This window comes from Lactuca virosa, chromosome 3, assembly GCF_052849685.1.
Source record: "Lactuca virosa cultivar CGN04683 chromosome 3, Lactuca_virosa_CGN04683_v6, whole genome shotgun sequence".
NCBI lineage: Eukaryota > Viridiplantae > Streptophyta > Magnoliopsida > Asterales > Asteraceae > Lactuca > Lactuca virosa.
Window position 1 is genome coordinate 40,215,369 of NC_136428.1, and position 24,158 is coordinate 40,239,526.

Below are 24,158 nucleotides of genomic sequence, written 5' to 3' on the forward strand. Positions count from 1 at the left end.
TGCATAGATAGAAGATGCAGAGACATAGAATTGAATATGTTGCAGTCCAGGTCGGATGTATTTTAATCACACAGAGGAGGCAACATATGACTAACAGAAAGAAAGCAAGAAAATAATTTCCTAAATACCTACTTTATCGGAATTCCCCAGTCACCCCGTCAATACCGGAATTAAGGACAGAGTCCGTACATCAAGGAAGAGTTAAACCACGGTTCTAGATACAGATTACTTTAGTGTGACCGGTGGATTCTCATGTATATCTCCCTGCTCAATCTACCCAAGCGTCGTATTGTCAGGCCAAATGGAACTATCTAAGTTAAGATTTGTCAAATCTCTAGATTCCTTAAGTTCATCTACACCTAGTCAAGTCCATTTAAATCTTTCGTGCCTACCAGCGCATCGAACACAGAGCCTAGACAATTCAACTTTGGTACATTACACGGATTCAAATTGCCTGTTATCACATGAATATATCACTTCCCATCACATCACCTGCAAGCACATATCATTAGCAACATTTTTTTTAATTTTCTAATGTTTTTGGGATTTTTGAAAATTTTCTAATTTTTGTTTTGTTTTTGTTTATTTCTCCCCCTAAATTTGTGCATGGGTGAGAATGAAAACTAAATGCGCAAATTTAAACTATCCTAAAACAAAAGTTAGTCCTCAAAGCGTATCATTATCAAAAGTCCCACAAGCACATCGAATCGAGATTTGTTAAACGGTTTTGTGAACAGGTCCGCCACATTATTAGCAGTGGGAACTTGTTCCAACCGAATGAGCGAACGCTCAAAACAATCTCTGATAAAATGCACTTTGATATCGATGTGCTTGGTTTTCGAGTGTTGGACCGGATTTTTAGCAATTTGAATTGCAGCCTCATTATCGCAAAAAATAGGGGTTTCTAGAAAATTCAAACCATAATTAATAAGCTGATGTTGTATCCAGATAACTTGAGAACAACAAGCAGAAGCGGCTACGTATTCTGCCTCTGCTGTTGAGGTTGAGATTGTATGCTGTTTCTTGCACTGCCATGACACCAGCCGATCACCAAGAAATTAACATCCTCCAGACGTTGATTCTGTCAAGCTCACAGCCTCCGTAATTACTGTCAGCAAAAGCATATAAATCAAATTTAGAATTTTTCGGATACCAAAGACCCAATTTTGGGTTGCCTTTGAGATACCGAAAAATTCTTTTGACAGCAATAAGATGTGAAAGTTTAGGATTAGCCTGGTATCGTGCGCATTGACAAACCGCGAAGATGATGTCTGGCCTGCTTGCGGTTAGATACATCAGCGATCCGATAATCGATTGGTAGTCAGTATGATCTACGGATTCGCCTTCAATATCTGGAGTCAACAGAGGTCTCTCGGCTATTGGCGTCAGTGCAGGTTTTGCGTCTCGAAACCTGAACTTCTCTAGCATATCTTCAACATACTTGGCTTGATGTATCAGGATTTCGGTTGAGTCTTGTTTGACCTGAAGCCCCAGAAACATGGTCATTTCTCCCAGAGAACTCATCTCGAACCTCTTCTTCATAACGCTTTTGAACTCTTTGTACAACTGTGGACACGTGGACCCGAAAATGATGTCATCAACGTAGATCTGAACCAGAATTTGATCGGTACCAACATGCTTGATGAATAGGGTTTGATCAATTGTTCCTCATGAATAGCCGTGTTTAAGCAAGTGCTTTGTAAGAGTTGCATACCACGCTCTTGGAGCATGATGTAACCCGTATAAAGCCTTGTACAACTTGTAGACGTGATTCGGAAACTTCGAATTGATAAACCCAGGAGGTTGATCAACATAGATTTCTTCCTTCACAACGCCATACAGGAAGGCAGTCTTGACATCCATCTGGTAAACCGTGAAATTCATGTAGGAAGTGTATGCAAGGAAGATGCGAATAGCCTCCAAGCGAGCTACCGGAGCATAAACTTCGGTGTAGTCAAGACCCTCAATTTGGCAAAATCCACGTACAACCAATCGAGCCTTATTCCGCACAATAACCCCTGAATCATCTTGCTTGTTTCGATAGACCCAACGCGTGTTGAGTGACTTCTTGCCGTTAGGTAATTCAACCAGCTTCCAGACCCCAAGTTTTTCAAATTGATTCAACTCCTCATGCATGGCATCCACCCAGCTGGGCTCATTCAAAGCCATTTGAACATTCTTTGGCTCCATTTGAGATATGAAGCAAGAATAGAGGCATGTATTTACATCTCCACTCTGACTCCTCATTTGAACACCGTCACCCAGCTGACCAATGACGTTTTCGATCAGGTGATCGCGTTGAATTCTGGAAGGTATCTCCTAGCTGATGTCATTGAGCGTTACGGGAAGGTTGTCAATATTAACAAATCCATCATCTGCTGAATGAACCACCTCAGACAAAGTAGAATCGTGAGAGGGGCTTGCCACAAACTCGTTAGCGATTGGTTCAGGAAAAAGCAGTTCCATAAATGTTTGAGTAGCAGCGGAAGCATCTCTGTACATGAACTCTCTTTCATCAGGGGTAAGAGGAGTGGCATCAACATCTGGATTGGTTTGATGACATGGTGAATCAGACAGATTACTTGGAACAGATGTATCCACTGTAGGAGTTGTAGAAGACACCACCGGTGGTCTGTAAACAACTTCGTCGTCCTCATCTTCAATCACAGTCTTCGAGCTAGAACAGGAACCAGACAGATCATCTGAAGATACATTGAGCGATTTGAACAAAGATGTATAGTCAAATAACCAATCTGAACCAACTCTAGAATCCATCTCGTTATCCTCCAACCAGCGCACGTCGAAAGATTCTACGATCTGCTTTGTTTTCTTATTGTAGACTCTGTACGCCGTGCTAGCAGCATACCCCACAAAGTAACAATCATCGGCTTTGGCATTGAATTTGGGGTTGGATTCCAGATGAAGGAGGGTGCAAGGACAGCCAAAAATACTGAAATGACTGACAGATGGCTTGTGACCATACAGAATTTCGTATGGAGTCTTCATCTGAGCTTTGTTGATCAGGACACGATTTTGGACATAGCACGCCGTGTTGATCGCCTCGGCCCAAAAGAAAACTGGAAGTTTGGAGTCACACAACATCGTTCTTGCAGCGTCTTTTAACGTTCGATTTCGCCGCTCAGCAACACCATTTTGTTGCAGTGTGTGAGCAGCACTATATTGAGGCACAATCTCTTTTTCCGCACAAAAATGATCAAGGACAACATTCTTGAATTCCGTCCCGTTGTCAGTTCTGAGCGCCTTCACCCAGTGGTTGGTCTGGTTCTCTATCATCACAACAAACTTCTTAATCAAGTCAGCAACCCCAACTTTGTTGGACAGAAAGAAGACCCACGTGAATCGCGAGAAATTATCAATCACAACCAGACGATATGTATTTTTGTTGATGCTGAGGACGTTAACTGGACCAAATAAATCGATATGTAACAATTGGAGCACCTGGTTGATTGAATTAACTGATGGGTTTTGAGCATTCTAACACTTCCTAAGTGTACATGCAACCCTAATAACCTTGGATCTATGTTTGTCTAATAATCATGCAAAGTTGAATTCCAAGGTTATATTCCTATCTAGCATACATGGGGAACATTTTTTAACTTGAATGAAAGATAGAATAACTTACCTTGTTGTTGATTATGATCCTTGAAACCTTGTGAGCCTAGCACCCCAAGTGTGATGCCTCAAATGCTTCACACAACACCAAATGCAAAGGAGTAAACTTTGAGAGAATCTTACACTTGCAAAATCGGTTCTAGCCCTCTTGTTTCTTATGTGTAGCCTATTTTGGTGGAGAATGGGTTTCTTATATAGTGTTGACACATCTAGGGTTACACCATGTAAACCCTAATGTGTCATGACTCTTCATTTCCATGACCCATGGGTTTGTAACTCCCATGGAGCATCCATGGAGCATCCTATGGGTGGAACCCAACTTGATAATCCATGGAGCCTCTTAGCCCACTATATAAGATATGGAAGATTTACATAATCTACCCATATATTTAATTAGTTATCTTTTGATCACTTAATTAATTCTAAATTAATTCTTGATCAAACTAATTAAATAATATTATTAATATATTAGAACTTATAATATATTAATAAACCATAAGTGTTATTTCTCTCATTTTAGTTTATCCAATTGCATGGTGCCATGCAACCCAAATGGACCATGCCGGGTCGGGTCAAGTACATACCAGAAATAGTTATGGACTTAGACACCTTATCCAACAGTCTCCCACTTGGATAAGTCTAATAACTATAACTGCAATACTTCAGGAACCGATCGGCAATCGTAGCTCTTTCAAGGTCTCTCGGAACTGAGAAGATGATGATACGCCATTTAAGATAAGTGATCATATAATCCTCTGTTCTAAATATCAGCCGGACAAATACATGGAACAATGTCTTACTTATTGTCCATCAGTTTGTTTCCCAATTTCCGATTTGTTTGACAAAGAACTTAATTGAACACATCAACTTAGTTCTGACCAGGCCGGGTAGATAGGTCAAAACAAAATCATCGAGGGGCCCAGATATCAGCTTCTAATCCAAGAAGGAACAGATAAACTTCGACTCATATGTTTGTTCTACTACTCATTGAATTATACACAAGAGCACGTTTTATAACATCGAGTTACCAATGCGTTTTCGTACAATCAATGCATAACCAACTCATAAGTAACAAATCATATATCTAGGTTTGAAGACTTATATGATATTACCGTCTCACGATCACTCGAGATAAATTCCATGAAGTGATTCCAGTGAGCGTGGGTTGAGTCCAATGCTCAGAACTTATGAGCACTCATGAGTGTTGTAGCCATGTCCAACAACTTAGACCTCTGCAACCAATCATGACAGTCTTGATTCATACCTACTTCCGACATATGACCGACTGTGGAGGTTCGAATAATATGATATACCAAACATAATTATTCTGGAAGTCAAAACATGCAAAAGAAATATAGTAAACGATCGACAAGAGATAGCAACACTTTACTCATAAATAAAACACCTTTTATTCATCATCTAATGTCAATTACACTTTACAAATTTCAAGGTTATCTAACTACTAAATCTAATATCATCCTTCAGCCCTATGCTCCGAGCATGCTGGAGATGCTTAACCCGAGTCAGTCCCTTCGTGAGGGGATCTGCTGGATTCTGATCCGATGATACCCTCTTTGCCACGAGGAGTCCTTCTTCTATTCGATGTCTGATGAAATGGTATTTTCTATCGATGTGTCTGGATCTCCCGTGATCCCTTGGTTCCTTGGCTATGGTAACTGCACTTTCACTATCACAGAAAATTTCCATTGGCTCTTTAATAGCTGGTACAACTCCAAGGTCTCCAATGAAGTTCTTCAGCCATATCGCCTCCTTTGCTGCCTCGCTAGCTGCTATATACTCTGATTCGCAAGTTGAATCAGCCACTGTCTCTTGCTTGGAACTCTTCCAAGAAATTGCTCCTCCATTTAAGGTAAATACCCAGCCTGACTGAGAGCGGAAATTATCCCTATCAGTCTGAAAGCTAGCATCACTATACCCTACAACTCTCAAGTCTTCACTCCCACCGAGGGTAAGGACCCAGTCCTTACTCCTCCGTAGGTACTTGAGGATATTCTTTACCGCAGTCCAGTGTGCCTTGCCAGGGTTCCCCTAATACCTGCTAACCATGCTCAAAGAAAAGGCTACATCAGGTCGAGTACACGTCATAGCATACATGATCGATCCTACAGCCGAAGCATAAGGTATTCGACTCATTTCTGCTATCTCAGCCTCAGTACTAGGGCTTTGTGTCTTACTCAATCTGGTGTTACTCTGGATGGGTAACTCTCCTTTCTTGGAGTCCCGCATGCCGAATCTCTTCAGCACCTTATCCAAGTAGGTACTCTGACTAAGTCCAATTAGTCTTTTACTCCGGTCTCTCAAGATCCTTATCCCTAGAATATAGGCAGCTTCTCCTAGGTCCTTCATAGAGAAACACTTCCCACGCCAGGACTTAACTTCCTGCAGAGTTGGGATGTCATTTCCAATGAGTAGTATGTCATCCACATACAATACCAAAAAGCTAACTATACTCCCACTAGCCTTGACATATACACAAGATTCATCTTCACTCCTAGAAAAGCCAAATTCTTTGACTTTCTCATCAAAGCAAAGATTCCATCTGCGAGGTGCTTGCTTTAACCCATAAATGGATTTCTCAAGCTTACACACTCTATTAGGGTACTCTGTGTTGACAAAACCCTCTGGCTGACTCATGTAAACATCCTCAGCCAACTTTCCATTAAGGAAAGCGGTTTTGACATCCATTTGCCATATTTCATAGTCATGAAATGCGGCTATGGCTAACAGAACCCTAATAGACTTAATCTTGGCCACTGGAGAAAAGGTCTCTTCATAATCAACTCCCGGAGTTTGTGAGAAACCCTTTGCAACCGGTCGTGCCTTATAAGTGTGTACATTACCATCCATGTCGGTCTTCTTCTTGAAGATCCATTTGCACCCTACAGTCTTACGACCTGGTACATTCTCAACCAAGTTCCAAACTTGATTGTCATAAATGGACTGTATCTCGCTGTCCATTGCCTCTTTCCACTTGGCTGACTCAGGGCCTGCCATGGCTTCCGCGTAACTGTTCGGTTCATCCAGACCTATCAGTGTCTCATCACTGATAAGTGTATCACCTTCCACAGTAATATGGAATCCATAGTAATGCTCAGGTGCATTCCTAACCCTTGTGGAACGCCTCAGAGGTACAAACTTGTCAATTGGCTCAACAGAAGTTTCCTCCTCAAGTTGAGTGCTAGGGTTTGAAGTTCCTTCACCACTTGACTCTTGAATTTCTTCAAGGTCAACTTGCCTCCCACTGTCTCCTTGGCTTATGAACTCTCTCTCTTGAAAGAAAGCCCTCCTAGCTACAAAGACCACATTCTCACTAGGTCTGTAGAAGAGGTAACCAAAGGATTTCTGTGGGTAGCCGATGAAAATACACCTCTCACTTCGAGGTTCGAGCTTATCATGAGTCTCGCGTCTCACGAAAGCCTCGCAACCCCAAATCTTAATGTGGTCTAGTTTGGGTACTTTACCAGTCCACATCTCATGAGGAGTTTTGGCAACTTTCTTTGTGGGAACTAGATTAAAGATATGGGCGGCAGTCTCTAAGGCATACCCCCAAAATGAGATTGGTAGCGAAGCTCGACTCATCATGGAACGAACCATATCCAACAAGGTTCGATTACGCCTCTCAGCTACACCATTCAATTGCGGTGTCCTGGGAGGTGTCAATTGTGAGACAATCCCACATTCCCTAAGATAGTCGAGGAACTTTGAACTAAGATACTCACCACCTCGATCGGATCGAAGCATCTTAATGTTCCTGCCCAATTGATTCTCGACTTCCTGTTTAAACTCTTTAAACCTCTCAAAAGTCTCTGACTTATGCTTGATTAAGTAGACATATCCATATCTACTGTAATCATCAGTAAAAGTCAAATAATAACGATTAGCATCCCTTGTGGCATGTTTGAAGGGCCCACACACATCCGTGTGTATAAGATCCAACAAGCCTTCACCCCTCTCACAAGAACCTGTGAAGGGTGACTTTGTCATTTTTCCAAGTAAGCATGATTCGCAACTATCATCTGACTTTAGGTCAAATGACTCCAATACTCCATCCTTTTGGAGTTGGCCTATGCGTTTCTTGCTTATATGTCCAAGACGACAATGCCATAATGATGCTTTATCCAAGTTATTATCATTAACAGAATCAATACACAATACATTATTTCCTGAGTTATCAACCACAGATACAGTTTCATACACACCATCACAAGGTAATGCTTTAAAATAAAGAACATTATTAAAGAAAGCATTAATTGAACCAACTTCATTATCAAATGAAAAGGTGAAACCTTGTTTATACAATGCATGAAAGGAAATAATATTTCTTGCCATTTCTGGCGAATAACAACATTTATTCAAATCTAAACTAAACCCACTACTTAGCGATAAAGTATAAACTCCAATCTTGGTGACAGGTAAAGCTTTCCTATTCCCCATGATTAAGTTTATTCTTCCATGCTCCACATTCTCACTTCTTCTTAGTCCCTGCAAATCAGAACAGATATGGATACCACAACCGGTATCAAGGACCCAAGAGTTAGAATGGGGTGAGTTATTAGATAAGATAGTGTAAATACCTGCATGGTTGGGTTTAACTTTCCCATCCTTCACATCTTGCTGGTACTTTGGGCAGTTCCGCTTCCAATGTGACTTTTCATGGCAATAGAAGCATTCAGCCTCTTTAGGGTCAGAAGAAGGAGTGACAAAACCTTTCTTGGTTCCACTTGAAGAAGAGCCATCAAGGGTCCTCGCATTGGTACCCTTCGAAGAGCTCTTCCTCTTCTTCCCTCTACCTTTCCCGATTGCCAAAACCGGGGCGGAGTTTGGAGTAGGATTGTTAACAACCGACTTACCCTTAAGACCTGTTTCTGCGGTCTTAAGGAGTCCCTGAAGTTTGCTGAGTGTGACCTCTTCCTTATTCATGTGATATGTCATGCGGAATTGATCATAGAACGATGGTAAGGAGTGCAAAATGATATATATTGCAAGCTCCTCAGGGAAGTTCACATTAAGCTTCAGCAACCGATCCACATACCTTTGCATTTTCTGCATGTGGCTCGTGACGGATTCCCCGTCCTTCATCATGGTTGTTATGATAGAGCATATGATTTCATACCTCTCTTGTCGTGCACTTTGATGGTATCTTTCCATCAGATCTTGGTGCATTTCAAAAGGGTAGAAGTCCTCATAGGAATTTTGGAGTTCCGCTGTCATGGTGGCCAACATGATGCATGTCACTTTTGTAGCATCCCTTTCATGTGCCCGGAAGTCAGCGATCTCCTGGGGAGTTGCAGTGGTCTCATCAATCTCCTTAAGCTCCTTGTCAAGGACATATTCTTTGTCCTCGTAGCGGGTAATCATCCTGATGTTTCTGATCCATTCATTGAAGTTGGATCCATCAAAAGTGACTTTCCCACACAAGTTCATAAGGGTAAAGGAGCCATTAGGATTAGAGCCAGAAGCAGCATTGTTTGAAGAAATCTGAAAGAAGAGAACAAGATTAGTTTAGATATTAAGAGAGTCCTTAATAAAACACCCAAATGTAATATTAAGGCTAGGATCCAATCACAATATATTATAACTTAGAAGAGGTATGTCGTAATCCAAGCTATAACATATTTGAAAGGTAGGTGAATGACGATTCACCAATTTCCACCATGAAAAACGAAATATAAATATTAGGTTTTTAATTGGTTCTTAGAAATTCCTAGATTCTTTTGAGATTCAATGAACTTTTCAAAGGCATGTTTCAATCTCGAGTGTGCCCTCCAAGTTTTGTGACTGGGATACCGAGGATCACAAAACGAGGTGTGAAGTAACCATGCAAATCACTTGGTACCCTCAAGGTTTATCACTCAATCGATGTGCCGGTAAACCACACACGCTCCACCGATGCTATGGTAAACCTTAAGTCACCCTTTACCTACCTTGTTAAGTCCAAGTTAGTCTGCCGGTTAACCACACACGCTCCACCAACGACTTAAACAAAGTGTAAAGTGTAATTTCATGGATTAGCACCTTATTCACATTTTCCTAAAGTAACTAAGATTGGGAATTTAATAAAAGCATTTAGTTACTTTATAATATTCATCATACTTTTAATGAGAATTTATAAGTCCTTGTCTTACCCGTTCGGCTAACGACCCTCCACCGATCAAGGAAGCGGTGGGTGAGAGTGGACACCCATTAAGTTGCCATTTTATAGGCAACAACCTTATACCCCCCTTATAGACCGGCTTCGTGAATGAGGCGTACTGGCGGTAAGACGACTTGTTGTTATACATATATATATTAGTAACTTATAATATTATAAAGTATAAGGGTTGAATTTTAACTTTTAAAATTCTAAGGGTTGGAACTAAAGTTTTAATCAAGACTTTACATGTTCCAAAACTTGAGGGCAAGTTTTGTAAACTTCCAAAACTTTTCATTTCTTATAACTTATGAATTAATTGAGTAATAAAAATGAAGACTCTTCATTTTTATAACTCTTGTGTTCTTTTAATGGCTTTAATAAAAGTGAGACTTTTGGTTTTCCATAACTTGAGGACAAGTTATGGACTCCATTAAAACGCATTATGATCATGAATTAAACTACCATGAAGGTTACAAACAATTCCTATGATCATCTAATATTCATAAGTTCAAGAACATGAATATGAACACTTTCAAGAATCAAAAAATTACACTTAAAAAAAACTTGTAATTTAACGATTTTTTTTTCAAGCTGTTTGTACAAAAAAAAAACAACAAACAAACCTAGGCTCTGATACCACTGATGGGTTTTGAGCATTCTAACACTTCCTAAGTGTACATGCAACCCTAATAACCTTGGATCTATGTTTGTCTAATAATCATGCAAAGTTGAATTCCAAGGTTATATTACTATCTAGCATACATGGGGAACATTTTTTAACTTGAATGAAAGATAGAATAACTTACCTTGTTGTTGATTATGATCCTTGAAACCTTGTGAGCCTAGCACCCCAAGTGTGATGCCTCAAATGCTTCACACAACACCAAATGCAAAGGAGTAAACTTTGAGAGAATCTTACACTTGCAAAATCGGCTCTAGCCCTCTTGTTTCTTATGTGTAGCCTATTTTGGTGGAGAATGGGTTTCTTATATAGTGTTGACACATCTAGGGTTACACCATGTAAACCCTAATGTGTCATGACTCTTCATTTCCATGACCCATGGGTTTGTAACTCCTATGGAGCATCCATGGAGCATCCTATGGGTGGAACCCAACTTGATAATCCATGGAGCCTCTTAGCCCACTATATAAGATATGGAAGATTTATATAATCTACCCATATATTTAATTAGTTATCTTTTGATCACTTAATTAATTCTAAATTAATTCTTGATCAAACTAATTAAATAATATTATTAATATATTAGAACTTATAATATATTAATAAACCATAAGTGTTATTTCTCTCATTTTAGTTTATCCAATTGCATGGTGCCATGCAACCCAAATGGACCATGCTGGGTCGGGTCAAGTACATACCATAAATAGTTATGGACTTAGACACCTTATCCAACATTAACCTGTTTTGGCAAATGGGGTTTTCTGTGCTGTTTTCCTTGAGCGCAAGCCACACATTTTTCAAACGTGATGAAATCTTTGACAGGAAGCCCGCGCACTAGATCTTTCTTAGCAAGACGATTTAAGTTCTTTGCGTTAGCATGTCGGAGTCTTCGATGCCACAACATAGCATTGTGCTCGGAAACTTTTGAGAAAAGGCAAGTGACTTGTTCAGGAAGATTGTTGTTCATGTCAATGATATATGCATTGCCATCCCGTTTTGAATTTACAAGAATCCATTCATCTGGAATGACAATGCCTAGCTTCAAAATTAGACATTCTTTATCTGTTAAATGCATCGAATAGCCCTCGTCACAAATCTGAGAAATACTTAAAAAACTGTGCTTTAACTCAGGCGCATAGTTAACATTCTCGAAGCTCAGCACCCCATTTGAAATTGTTCCCCTTTGAGTGATCTTTCCGCCATCCCCTCCCGCAAAGGAAACATAACCCCCATTAAATGTTTGAATGTCATGCAATTGGGAGATGTCTCATGTCATGTGCCTGGAACAACCGCTGTCGACATACCACGGTCTGACGACATTCCTCCGCAGCTGTTCCTGCACAATGAGCGGGATTAATTAGATTTGGGAACCCAGGTCATTACAACCCTGGGTTTACCTTTAACATCCACAGATTTTCCTTTTTGACCTTTTGATTTTCTTTATTATCAGAAATACACTCAGGAGATGATGTTGATTGGACAAGTTGAGATTTGGGCACCCACTGGTAATTAGGTTTTAAAAGATTCACGGGTGATTTAGAAATATTTTTCTTTTTCTTTGTGCATTTAGATTTTTGACTAGGATTAGTCGAAGATCCAGATGCACCCTTTGACGAAATTGACTTTGGCTTAGCCGTATTCGATTTCGACAAGGCACCTATGACTGGTTTAGTGAAAACCTGTTTGTTCATTTTAAGATCAGCCCTTTTCCTTTTATTACTAACTTTCCAATCATCATCACGAAGACAAGATCTCGAGGATTTTCTTGTTAAAGACCTTCCTCGAGACTCGTTTTCTCTCCTTGGTGTGGAAAAATGTACAAATGCCATATTAGAACAATTGTGAGCAATGTGGCCGGCAGTACCACAGTTAAAACAAATTTGTTTTTGATCACGAAAACTGGTATTGCCTTTCCCTGATTTATTTTCTTTAATGACACCCTTACTTTTCCCACAAGTACATGTACAAGGGTCAGGTTGTGTGTTTGGTGAGGGTGAAGTGGATGTGCTTAAGACAGGAACATTAGTATTGTCAAACAAATCAAAGAAATTTGAGTTATCAGACATTGACGCAGAATCATCACAAGACACAACATTAGGTTTGGAAACAGAAACAAAAGCAACATCATTAGAAACAAAAACATCAGGTTCAGAAACAATCTTATTATCAGACACATTTTCTTCAGCTTCTTGCTTGAGTTGACTTAATGGTTGATCTGCATAAGAAGTAGAAACATTACTATTTTCAACCTGAGAACCACATCCCGACACAAATACAGCATGTTTGCCATATTTGAGATGTGCCTCTATGTCCATTTCCTCTTTTGTCAAAGGGTTATACTGATAGGTGTGATTAAAAGGAGGAGGCACTTTATTATACCCTAAGCCCTTTGACTGATTATCTTTGAATCTCAAACTGTGTTCTATCATAGATGCAACTACTTCACTCGACACATCAAATTTTCTGAAATTAAAATCCGCATTTTCAAACTTATGTTTTAATGTGTCAAGTTCAGCAGTTAACTCTACAAGTTGTTCTGTCACATATCTATAGTTTGCACATTTATTGCTGTATTCTTCCTGAAGTTTCCTAAAATCTTTTGTTTTTGCTTCTAATTGTGCTTGCAGAGGTTTTTGTCCTTTCCTAAGTTGATATCTTTCGTATTTTAGGTCCTCTCTCCCTCTACGTAACAATTCTATATGCTCAAGTAGATTTTTAACATTATCAATGCATGTTTGAGAACAAGAAGTTTGACTTACCTCTTTCTTTTCAGGCTCTGGAGTAGTAGACACCATGAATGCAAATTGCAGCTCCATCATTTCTTCCTCTGGGTCCAGTTCAGCTTTCTCTTCAGGAGTGTCATTGATTTGAACCAAGTGAGCAATTTCAGATCCTGAAATTTTCAAGGCCTGAATCTGGTCCTCCCAGTCAAATGACTGAGCTACCACTGCCAGATTGCAGTATCACTGTTAACAGCAGCATTTCCTCGATTGTTCCCAACTGGTACCATCGTTCGATCAGTGTTTACTCGTCTATCAGGCTTTGAGCAATCACGAGCAAAGTGACCCGGCTCGTGACAGTTGTAGCAACGAAGCTTTCCCTTGTTGAAACCTACCTTCTTTTCTGCATTTATTCCCCAATTGTTCTTTCCAGTTTTCTTTGAAAATTGCTTTGCCCTGAATACTTCCATCGCAATCTACCATGTAATATCCATTTCTTCAACATCTTCGGGATTAATTTGATCCAGATCAGCAAAAGATAATTGAGGAGGAAGCTCTCCAGCCACGAAGGCATTGTAGTAGTTGACAAGACCGGTAGCAAGAGCCAAATTTTCATCATTTTCTTTGGTATTGGGAGCAGGAAGTAGAACAGGTGCTTTTGAAGAGGAAACAGCTTGTAGATGAGACATGGATGGTGAAGCAACAAAAGGTGATGATTGTGGAACAACAAATGCTTGATTTTGTTGTTGTTGAACAGCAAAGGCTTGACTTGGGGATGAGGTAAAGGATGAAAAATCATTGTTTGTAGAGATCCCGAGATTAGCAGTTGAGTAAGAATTCACATGATTTATTTCCCTTTGTTTATCATCAAGATCACAAGCTTTGATGATTGCCATTGTTTCAGCCAGACTAAGTCGATTAAGATCTTTTGTTTTCTTGATGATAGCAACATTCATATCCCATGCCTTTGGAAGAGAATTTAGCAGCTCTTTGTTTATTTCTGATTTAGGCACATAAATTCCGGTTGAACTCATTTCAGTAGTGAGTGTGGTAAATCGATGTAACTGAGCTTCCAGGGTTTCACCAAGAATATGATTGAACATATTGAATTTTTGTCTTAGCATATCCTGACGGCTCTGTTTCATATCTTCGTTTCCTTCGTAGACTTCAATTAGAGCTTCCCATAGTGCTTTGGCTGAGTCATATTCTTTGAAACCTTAAACTATATCGGGAGATAAAGCCATGGTCAGAGTAGCCAGAGCCCTTTCTTGTTCTTCCACCTTTTCAAAATCCTCATCAGTGTAATCTGCATACACTTTGTCAATCATTGTTCCATTTGCAAGTGTTGTAGTAATCCTGACTGGTCCTCTGAGAATGCTACGCCATACTTTGAAATCTTTCATCTTGATATACTTCTCAATTTGATATTTCCATTCTGGGAAACCTTCGGCTGATAATAGGCGAGGAATACGTATTGTTGTTCCCATTATGGAATCCAGTTCATGATGAACTGTTGAGCTTTGTGAATCCATTTTTTGTTGTGGTTTCTTTTTTTTTAAATTGATTAAACAAACAAGTTAACAAGTAGAGTACTAAAACAGAAAATGTTCAAGTAATTAATGAAGGGGTTTACGGTCATAAATGATTCACGTCCGGACACTCTTTACGACCGTACACAGCTGATCACAGCCGTACACAGTCAATGATGAACAGTTCACGGTCAATGAAGGGATTACGATTACTATGCAGTTCACGGTCAAGAATCTTGAATGGTTCACGGTGGAACACTTGTTTACGGCCGTACACTATTCAACAGGATTGAACTGCAAACTTGTCACACCCCCAAACCGAAATGGCGGAAACATTCGGAGGTGTTGGACGTCATGTCAAGTATCACAACACATGCAGTATAGTAATCAAAGTACAACAACCATTGCATTAATAGTATAAGTTTTTACATAGGTTACATTTAGCAACAACATCAAAAGTAGATATAGAGAATAACATAAGATGCAGCTCGGTACTAGGCTGTCTCCGCAAAAGCTCCCGGACTGTACCTGTCTACTGACGACCTGAGAATACAAGTTATTTTGAAAGAGAGGATCAGCATTTTACTGCTGGTGAGTTCATAAGTATTTTAATGACATTGATATAAATACATGTTTTTCCTCAAAATAACCTCATAAAAGTTTATGAGTATTTGAATCCCTTCCATAAAATCCTATATTTTCTAATAAAAGTAGTCTTCTACCAAGACCTGACTGTTTCATGTTTAAAAGGATGAGTTTCTCTACTAAAAGCAGTCTTCTACCAAGACCCGACTGTTTCATGTTTAAAAGGATGAGTTTCTCTACTAAAAGCAGTCTTCTACCAAGACCCGACTGTTTCATGTTTAAAAGGATGAGTTTCTCTACTAAAAGCAATCTTCTACCAAGACCCGACTATTTTGTGTTTAAAGAGCATTTTTCTCAAATGTTACTATCATTATCAAAATATAGTTTTGCATTATCGTTTTATGTCAAAAACGTTCTAAGTTTAATGTATTAGGGAAAATATTATAGTACCGTAGTTTTATATGTAGAAACTACTGTGGTACTAATTACCTTAAGGCCATGAATTATAAGGTAAATGTGAAGATACTCGTAACCATACTGATTGACGGATGTAAACACGACGATCTGCTGGCGTCGAAATAAATGTGACATTTGTCACCCCTTGGCTTGGTCGCTCGGGACTGTAGCTAGCAGTCAAGATGTGGGATGGTCTATCCCGTATAGATCTATACACACAATGCCCGCTCTCCCTCCAGGAGACTCTGGTTACCAACTCGACAACGGTGAAATCCGCGTCATGAGGATGTCTCTCGTGTTTTGATGGCTATTTACATTTCTTTTTACTAAAAGTACATGTTTTAGAATATTGATATAGCTAGTTTCTCCTCATAAAAGTTATTGTTGATTTCTAAACTATACTTATTATAGTTTACTTGTGAGGTTATCTAGGTACCTTTGCTACCCAAAGGCGCTGAACTGGAGTAAGAGTTTTAATATCTAAACAGATATACATAATATATAACTAGGACTTCAACGACACGCGGACAAATAACCGGATACTCTAAGTCCACAACCAAACAAGGAACAGGAAATAAAACGGGCTATCAGTCCTAAGTCCTTCAAACCCTACTTATATAACTATATCTATATAGACATGAATCTAACAAGAATATAAGTTTAAAAGACTTTGATAAAAGTTTAGTAATTTAAAAAGAGATTATAGTACTTTAAAAGAGATTTGAAAGTAATATATGAAAACCTTTAGCTGAATAAAACAGTTTAACATGCAAAAATCTATTTGATTGATAGTTATTAATCACATGTGATTGATATAATAACTTAATAGTTCAACTTGTATTCCCCCCCCCCCCATAAAAGCATTTAAAATCATTTCAAAGGTTGATTAAGGGGTATGAACTCACCTGAAGTGAGTAACTCGAAAGAAAGATTCATATAGGATCGTCGGGTGTCGAATGAAGTCGTGAGCACAAATGGATCCTAGTTTAACATGTAATAACACATATATGAATACACTTAGGGTATATAACCACTAATAGACACATGGACACACCTTAGGGATATGAAAACACTTAGAATTAAGTGTTACAAACACCTATTGAGGTCCCTAAATGAGTGTAGGGCCTTAGATTTGAGTGTAAGGCCACCAAACTCGACTTTTATATGTGTGCGGCCAGGTGTACGGCCAGGGTGTGCGGCCAGGTGTACGGCCAGGGTGTGCGGCCAGGTCTGTGTGCGGCCGTACACTCCCATAGAAATGTGTCCAAATCAATTTTCCAAGGCTTTGTGATGATCTTAAGAAGATATTTTGGCCCATGTTATGTTTAGATGAGTGTTTAAGTCCATTTTAGGACCAAAAGATGTGTGTGCGGCCGTACACACATGAAGATAATCTAGAATGATTATTTCATGGATCAAACTCTAGGAAAAGGCCTTGTAATGTGTTGTATCAATGATCTAAGGATGAATACTCACTTGTTTTGCTGATTGGAGATGAAAACACGAAGGATTCTGGAGAGAGAATGTTCCAGCTTTGAAGGAGTGGAAAGAGGGGTGTAAGGTTGGTTAAATGTTCAATATATAGGGTCGAGTGTGAGGCTGGAGGGTGTGTGCGGCTGGGTGTGCGGCTGGCTGGCCGCACACGTGGGTGTGCGGCCGCACACACCTTCTTTGGTGTGTTTGGCCCAATTTTGTGATGCTACACACTTTCTAACCCTTCTTAAGACTCATATCTAGGTTATACTAAGCCTAGAACACTCATATAGACCCACAATTTCGTTAAGAAAAAGATAGCAAAACGAAGGCTGACACTCGGCTGAGTTGAATATCTGAACTTTACAAGACAAGGATTTTCGGGTTGTCGCATCATCCCCCCGTTAGAGGGAATTTCGTCCCGAAATTAGAATCTTAACGAACAGTCGAGGATGGATACGAAAAATGTGGACACTTCATGCTCTAGCTGATCCGCCCGTTCCTTGGGGAATCAGATCTATATTGAGCTCTAACGAACATTTACTACGAGGTATGGCTTCTCCTCCGATCTCTAGGCTACACGGGATAAGGTTTTATCAGTTTCCTTTACCGAGCTAGATTTATCCTGTTTCCCTTAACGAACGTGACTCTGGTTTTTATGGATCTAGTCGAGCAAATTATGAGAGTTTTGTCGGGTACTACTAGTTCATTCGCTGAGACGTGGATATGTTAGGGTGGAATTTATGGAATCCCTAAAGTAGTTGGGGTCTGACGGATGCTGGACCAATTCTTATCAAGAATCTCTGATGGTCCTAAGTTCTTGGGAAAATAGAACGTTCCGTACCCAAAACATAATGTACTTCCATGGTGAGATCATCACTTGGCGTGATCACCATTACGAAGTTCCAAACGTTTTCTCTTACTGGAGGTGTAGTCCTTCTGATTGGTTCCTAGGAGTCTCAGGTCGTATTCGGATTCGTATTTCCTACTGGTTGGCTTTCGGAGGTTTTCTGAATCATTGAAGGTGCTGACTATATGCTGGCATCTATTGGTTGCGTGGTATCTACCTCAACAATGACATTGCTGGTTATAAAATAGAAAAATACAGACTCCAGGTAATATTAAATGGACGATACTGTTGGATTAATGTCTAAGTCCATAACTATATTTGGTATGTACTTGACCCGACCCGGCATGGTCCATTTGGGTTGCACTTTACCGGCACAATTTATATGGATAGTCTTTTGAGAATAGTATATTTATGATTTATATTAATAATATTAAAAGTTCTAATATATTAATATGGAATCATATTATTTAATTAGTATTGATCAAGAATTAATTTAGAATTAATTAAGTGATAAAAAAGAACTAATTAAATATGGACTCTTATATATATATATATGGAATGGGCCAAGTTCATTTAGGTTGGGCTAAGCTTTCATGGATGGTCCATGGAGCTTTTAACCCATGGATCCTATGTAAATGAAAGGTCATGGGTATTAGGGTTTACATGGATGTAACCCTAATCCTCTATAATATATAAAGGGGTCCTTGGCTCACAAAATTGGCACAACTGTGTGAAAATAAGAGTGGGCCGATTTTAGTGTGCATACATATTCTCTCAAGTTCTTCCAAGGTGTTTTGGTGATTTGTGATTCCATTTGAGGCTTCCACACTATCGGGGCTAAGCTCTTAAAGCTTGAAGACATCAAGCTACATCAAAAGGTATGTCATTTAACTAGAACTTTGTAGTATAGGTGCTTCATAATATGCTAGTTAGGATGAAACCTTGGAATAGTTAATATTTGCATGTATAATAGAGAAAACATAGATCCAAGGTTTATAGGGTTGCATGTACACCATAGGAGTGTTAGAATGCTCAAAACCGAATAGTGGTATCAGAGCCTGGTTGTTTTCTGTTATATTGATGCAAATGTTTTATTTTCAAGTTGGAAAAAAAAGGAAAAAAACATGACGTTTGTCAAATTTTAAGATAATTAATTGTTTTTGTGAAAAACTAATTATTTGTAAAATTTGAATCATTTGCTATATGAGTTGAATTAGGTCAAATTTAGTAAAAGATAAAATGATATGATTATTTTATTAGTTTTAAAAGTTTGATCTAAAGAGTTTTTTGAAACCTCCATAAGTTATGGATATGAAAAGGTTTTTAAAAAAAATTGATTCAAAGTTTTTTATGGAGTTACAAAACTTGGTCTTAATGTTTTAAAGAATTCCATAACTTGTTCTTAAGTTATGGAACATGAAAAGTTTCATCATAAAACAAGTATTTAACTCCATAAGTTATGGAATCCAAAGGTTTTCAAGAGTTACAAAACTTGCCCTCAAGTTTTGGAATTTGGAAAAAGCTTTTTATGAAAAAAACAGAATTGAATTCTAAAACTCTTGGGTTCATAACTTAAACAATTAATTAAATGGTTTTAATTTTGAGTTTAATAATTGGAATTATGATGTTTTGTTGAATAGTTCAAATTAACTCTTATGGACTTTATTAATAGTTAATTAAAGCGTTCAATTAAAAGAGTATTATTAATCCATAAATATATGGTTTGAGTTTAATTAAATTAAAAGTCTAGTTTAATTAATAGATTAAACCACCAAGTATTTTAAATGTCTAAAATACACCCTTATACTATTATAATATTAAAAGTTTAATATATTATATGTATAAGAGCAAGTCGTCTTACCATTAGTAGGCCTCATTCACGAAGCCGGTCTATAAGGGGGGTATAAGGTTACTGCCTATAAAATGGCAGTTTAATGGGTGTCCACTCTCACTCACCGCTTCCTTGACCGGTGGAGGGTCGTTAGCCGAACAGGTAGGACAAGGACTATAATTCTCCCTTCATTATAAGTATAATGATAAATACTAAGTAACTAAACACTTATAAATTCCCAATCTTAGTTACTTAGGAAAATGTGAATAAGGTGCTAATCCATGAAATTACACTTTGCACTTTGTTTAAGCTGTTAGTGGAGCGTGTGTGGTTAACCGGCACATTAACCTGGACTTAACAAGGTAGGCAAAGGGTAACTTAATGTTTATCATAGTATCGTTGGAGCGTGTGTGGTTAACCGGCACATCGATTGAGGGGTAAATATTAAGGGTACCAAGTATATTTGCATGGTTACTTCACACCTTGTTTTGTGATCCTCGGCATCCCAGTCACAAAACCTGAAGGGCACACTCGAGATTGAAACATGCCATTGAAAAGTTCAATGAATCTCAAAAGAATCCAGGAGTTTCAAAACCAATTAAAACCTAATAATACATTTCGTTTATCTTGGTGGAAATTGGTGAATCGTCATTCACCTACCTTCAAATATTTTATAGCTTGGATTACGGCATCCCTCTTCCAAGTTATAAAATAGTTTGTTGGGTCCTAGCCTTAATATATCATATTGGGTGTTATATTAAGGACTTAAATCAACTTTACGTGAATTTCTCCCATTGTTGATGTCTGGTTTAGACAACAATGATCTTCCCAAACCAAGCTTTCCTAATGAATATGACTTCCCGAGTTTGGCTCATGGAAGTCATACTTCTCTTCCTCCACCTCCTCCAATTATTCTCCCTAACCCACAAGTTCAAGGTCACTCAAGCCCTAATGGCAAGAAAGGTCTATGTGTGATCACATCTTAGAGATGAAGTCACATATTGACAAGCCGGGAGAGTTGGGTGTCAAAGTCTTGAGAAAGTTGGATGTTCAATCACTTTCTAAGTCACATAGTGAGTTCCTTTGGGACTACTATGAAACAGACTATGACATGAGCCTTAATGATCATATCTATTTGCTTGGTGCTGCTGAATCAGCAATGATTTGGAACGATAGTAAAGCAAATTTGATTAGAATATCAACTTCCCAAAAACTTTATGAACAGTGACAATGGTGACACTGGAAATCCAGAAAAAGCATTCTCTTCCCAATGGAAAGGGATTGGCCATAGTCAACCCGGTTGACCAAATGGTAAAGAGAAAGGCTAAGTCTGAGATAGTCTCATTACCAAAGGGTCCATATGTTTATTTTGCCAAAGGAAGGGGAGTTGATTGCAAAGCTGCCAAATTTACCTAAGGATGTTAAAGTCAATAAGTTTGACTCTACATCAGGTAGAGCCCATTATCTAACTTTGTTAAGTTCTATTCTGAGATCCTCATTACATGATGTGACTGGGTCACATGTTGATGTTTTAAGAATCAAAGAATAGAGAGAAATCTTAAAGGAAGTATATGCTGATTCTGATCGCGAAGGTGGATTTCGATCGCATCAGAATTTTGAGCAGTTGCTTAAGAAGTTATGATATATTGCTAAGGAATAGATAACAACAATTTTCCATGTGGATTGTAAGGATAAGTTTTTCCGCAAAGTTTTAAAATAAAAGAAAATTGTTTAATTTTATTTATTTGAAGTATCCTTACAATGGCATTTGTGGAAAATTGTTGCTTATATGATTCCACTGACAGCAATATTGGAAAATGGATTTGATTCTTTCATTTGTGGTAGTGTCTAAATTTACCAAATCAGGAAAGTTCCTCATCACCCAAGTTCAATTGGACCGAAACTTGGAATCGTGTAAGTTGAATAGTATGATGAATGAGAACTTTCAAGCATTGGAAAATCAAGACTAATACTTGTTCACATGGATGTGTGAGTCAAGTGAAGGACTAAAGGGATCAAGTACACATTCTTGTGCACTGGTCATGTCCACCACAAAGCTCGTTAAGACTATTTGATTTACTAAAGTTTAGTAAATATGGTTATACTTACAAGTTTAAGTATAATTCTGAAACATTGGAAAAGTCTCAATTTATGGCAGAACGAATGGGAAGAATCAAATTAGGCAGAAAGATAAAAGTTTCTCAAATCTGAAAAGATGGGAGAGTACTTTAGTATAATGTTTGTGATCATCTTAATGATTTAGAAATCATATCACAATTAGTCCTCTAAAGGTCATCTTAGTGCATTCTTATGACTAAGAAGAGGAGTCATGAATTGTTGAAATGGTTAGATTAGGAAGATGAGTCATACTTCGTTCCAAAACAATTCTTAGAGTCATACTCCAAGATTGTAACTTTAGTGACATATCTTAAAGAAAGGTTTAAAACACTTGTCAAATGTAAGAGTAAAAGTGTCCTACTCTTGTACATTTGAAATTGGTAAGTTGTGATGTTTTGGATAAAACAAAGACCAACTAAGGCCAATTGTGTGAAATGTTTGTCTTGATAAAGAATCCGCACTATCTCTTGAATATTTGGCAAGATAGTCTTATATGTCAAGAGGATAGTGGGAGTCTTAAAGATCCTAAAAAGAATTTCAAGAACTAATCAAGAATAAAACCTGAGGTTCTTCACTAGCACACGACTTGAGGTTTATAACCTATCGTTTTGACATATTCTGTGCCCATTCCAGTTAAAGTTGGCTTTGCATAGGAGTTCTGAAAGTTCTCAATTGGTTGCATAAAAACTTGGAAGCAATGACAGGCCCTGTACTGCCAGGTGGCAAGAAGTTAAGATTGCATAAGTTCAGTCCATATGAGTTTGGATTTGTCATTATCCTTGTCTTGTGACTATGGTGTTGATGATTCACATGGATAAGAACACATACACCATAAAATCTAAGGGTCATAAGGTTTCTCTCTGATTCATGAAAATGATGGTGAGGAAACACTTCCACCAAGTAGATTTGAAGCAGATGGCAAAAGGTCTAAACAATTGAGACTATGATTACGGCATCCCTTTTCATAGTTCTGAAATTGTTTAGACACACATGCATGCTATCTAAGGAAAGGTGTATGATTTTGATAAAGTTTTATCAAAGCATCTCGTATCAGAAATCTGAACTTTGGTAAGAAAGTCAATAAAGTATTGATTTCTAGAAGTCCAGCTGATTTCTGAGTACATGTCAAAGCTAGTGGGAGCATAAGTGTTATGCTAATAATCATCATGTTAGTGGGAGCATGATAATTATTGTTAGTGTTGCAAGTTAGCAATGTTAATTATAGAAAACAAAAGTTTCAATTCGTGAGGCTGCAGGGATTGAAAAAGTTGTTTTGCTATAATTAAGGGAGAGGATATACTTCATTTCAGTTCTAAAGGCTTAGATTGAGACCTTAATCATCTTTAGTCAAGAATATATATATGAATTTCATGTTGGATTGGTTCAACTTAAGTAAATTCTATATATTGCGTTCTCAAAATTCGATTATGATTACGGCATCCCTCTTCATAGTCAAATTTTGAAAACATGGCAAATAAAAATATTGTAGCAAAAGACTGGTCTAGAATCATGTCTTTATGTGAGACATCATGAATCGTGTACCATTTGCTTTGGGTACAGGATCGATTGCATGTGCTATAATATTTGTCATTTCCAAATTTTTCCAAATGCCCAGAGGCATTAAGAAGGGAAAAGGTCTAGAATTGGATATGACTAAAATGATTAAGCAATTGTCGAGGACAATCTGAGGTTCACCAAAGATTGGTTGCTCAGGGACAGTTGGAAGTATAGTGCTAATTTTGGAAGGACCATATTGACATATTCTGAAAAGAGGCATCTCTTATTCAGAAGTGATAGTCAAAATGAGAATATGGAGTTGTCTCCATAGGTGGAAGTTATCTGTGTAAGATTAGAAAACTTAATGCAAGAAGCATGTCCAAAGCAATATACTTTGAATATGAGACTTAGTTTCCATGGAGTTGATCTCCATTGGAATACCTTATAATGACTGTTGACAAGTCTTTGTGACTTTGTACATATTCATTACAGGAGGGTCAGTGCATATAAGTTTAAAATCTAAACAGATTTCGATAAATGATAGGAATTTGAAATTCTCACATTTTTCGATAAGGATTTGGGAGTGTGAAATTAGAATCATTGAAATTATGTTCAATTGGTTTATTTCAC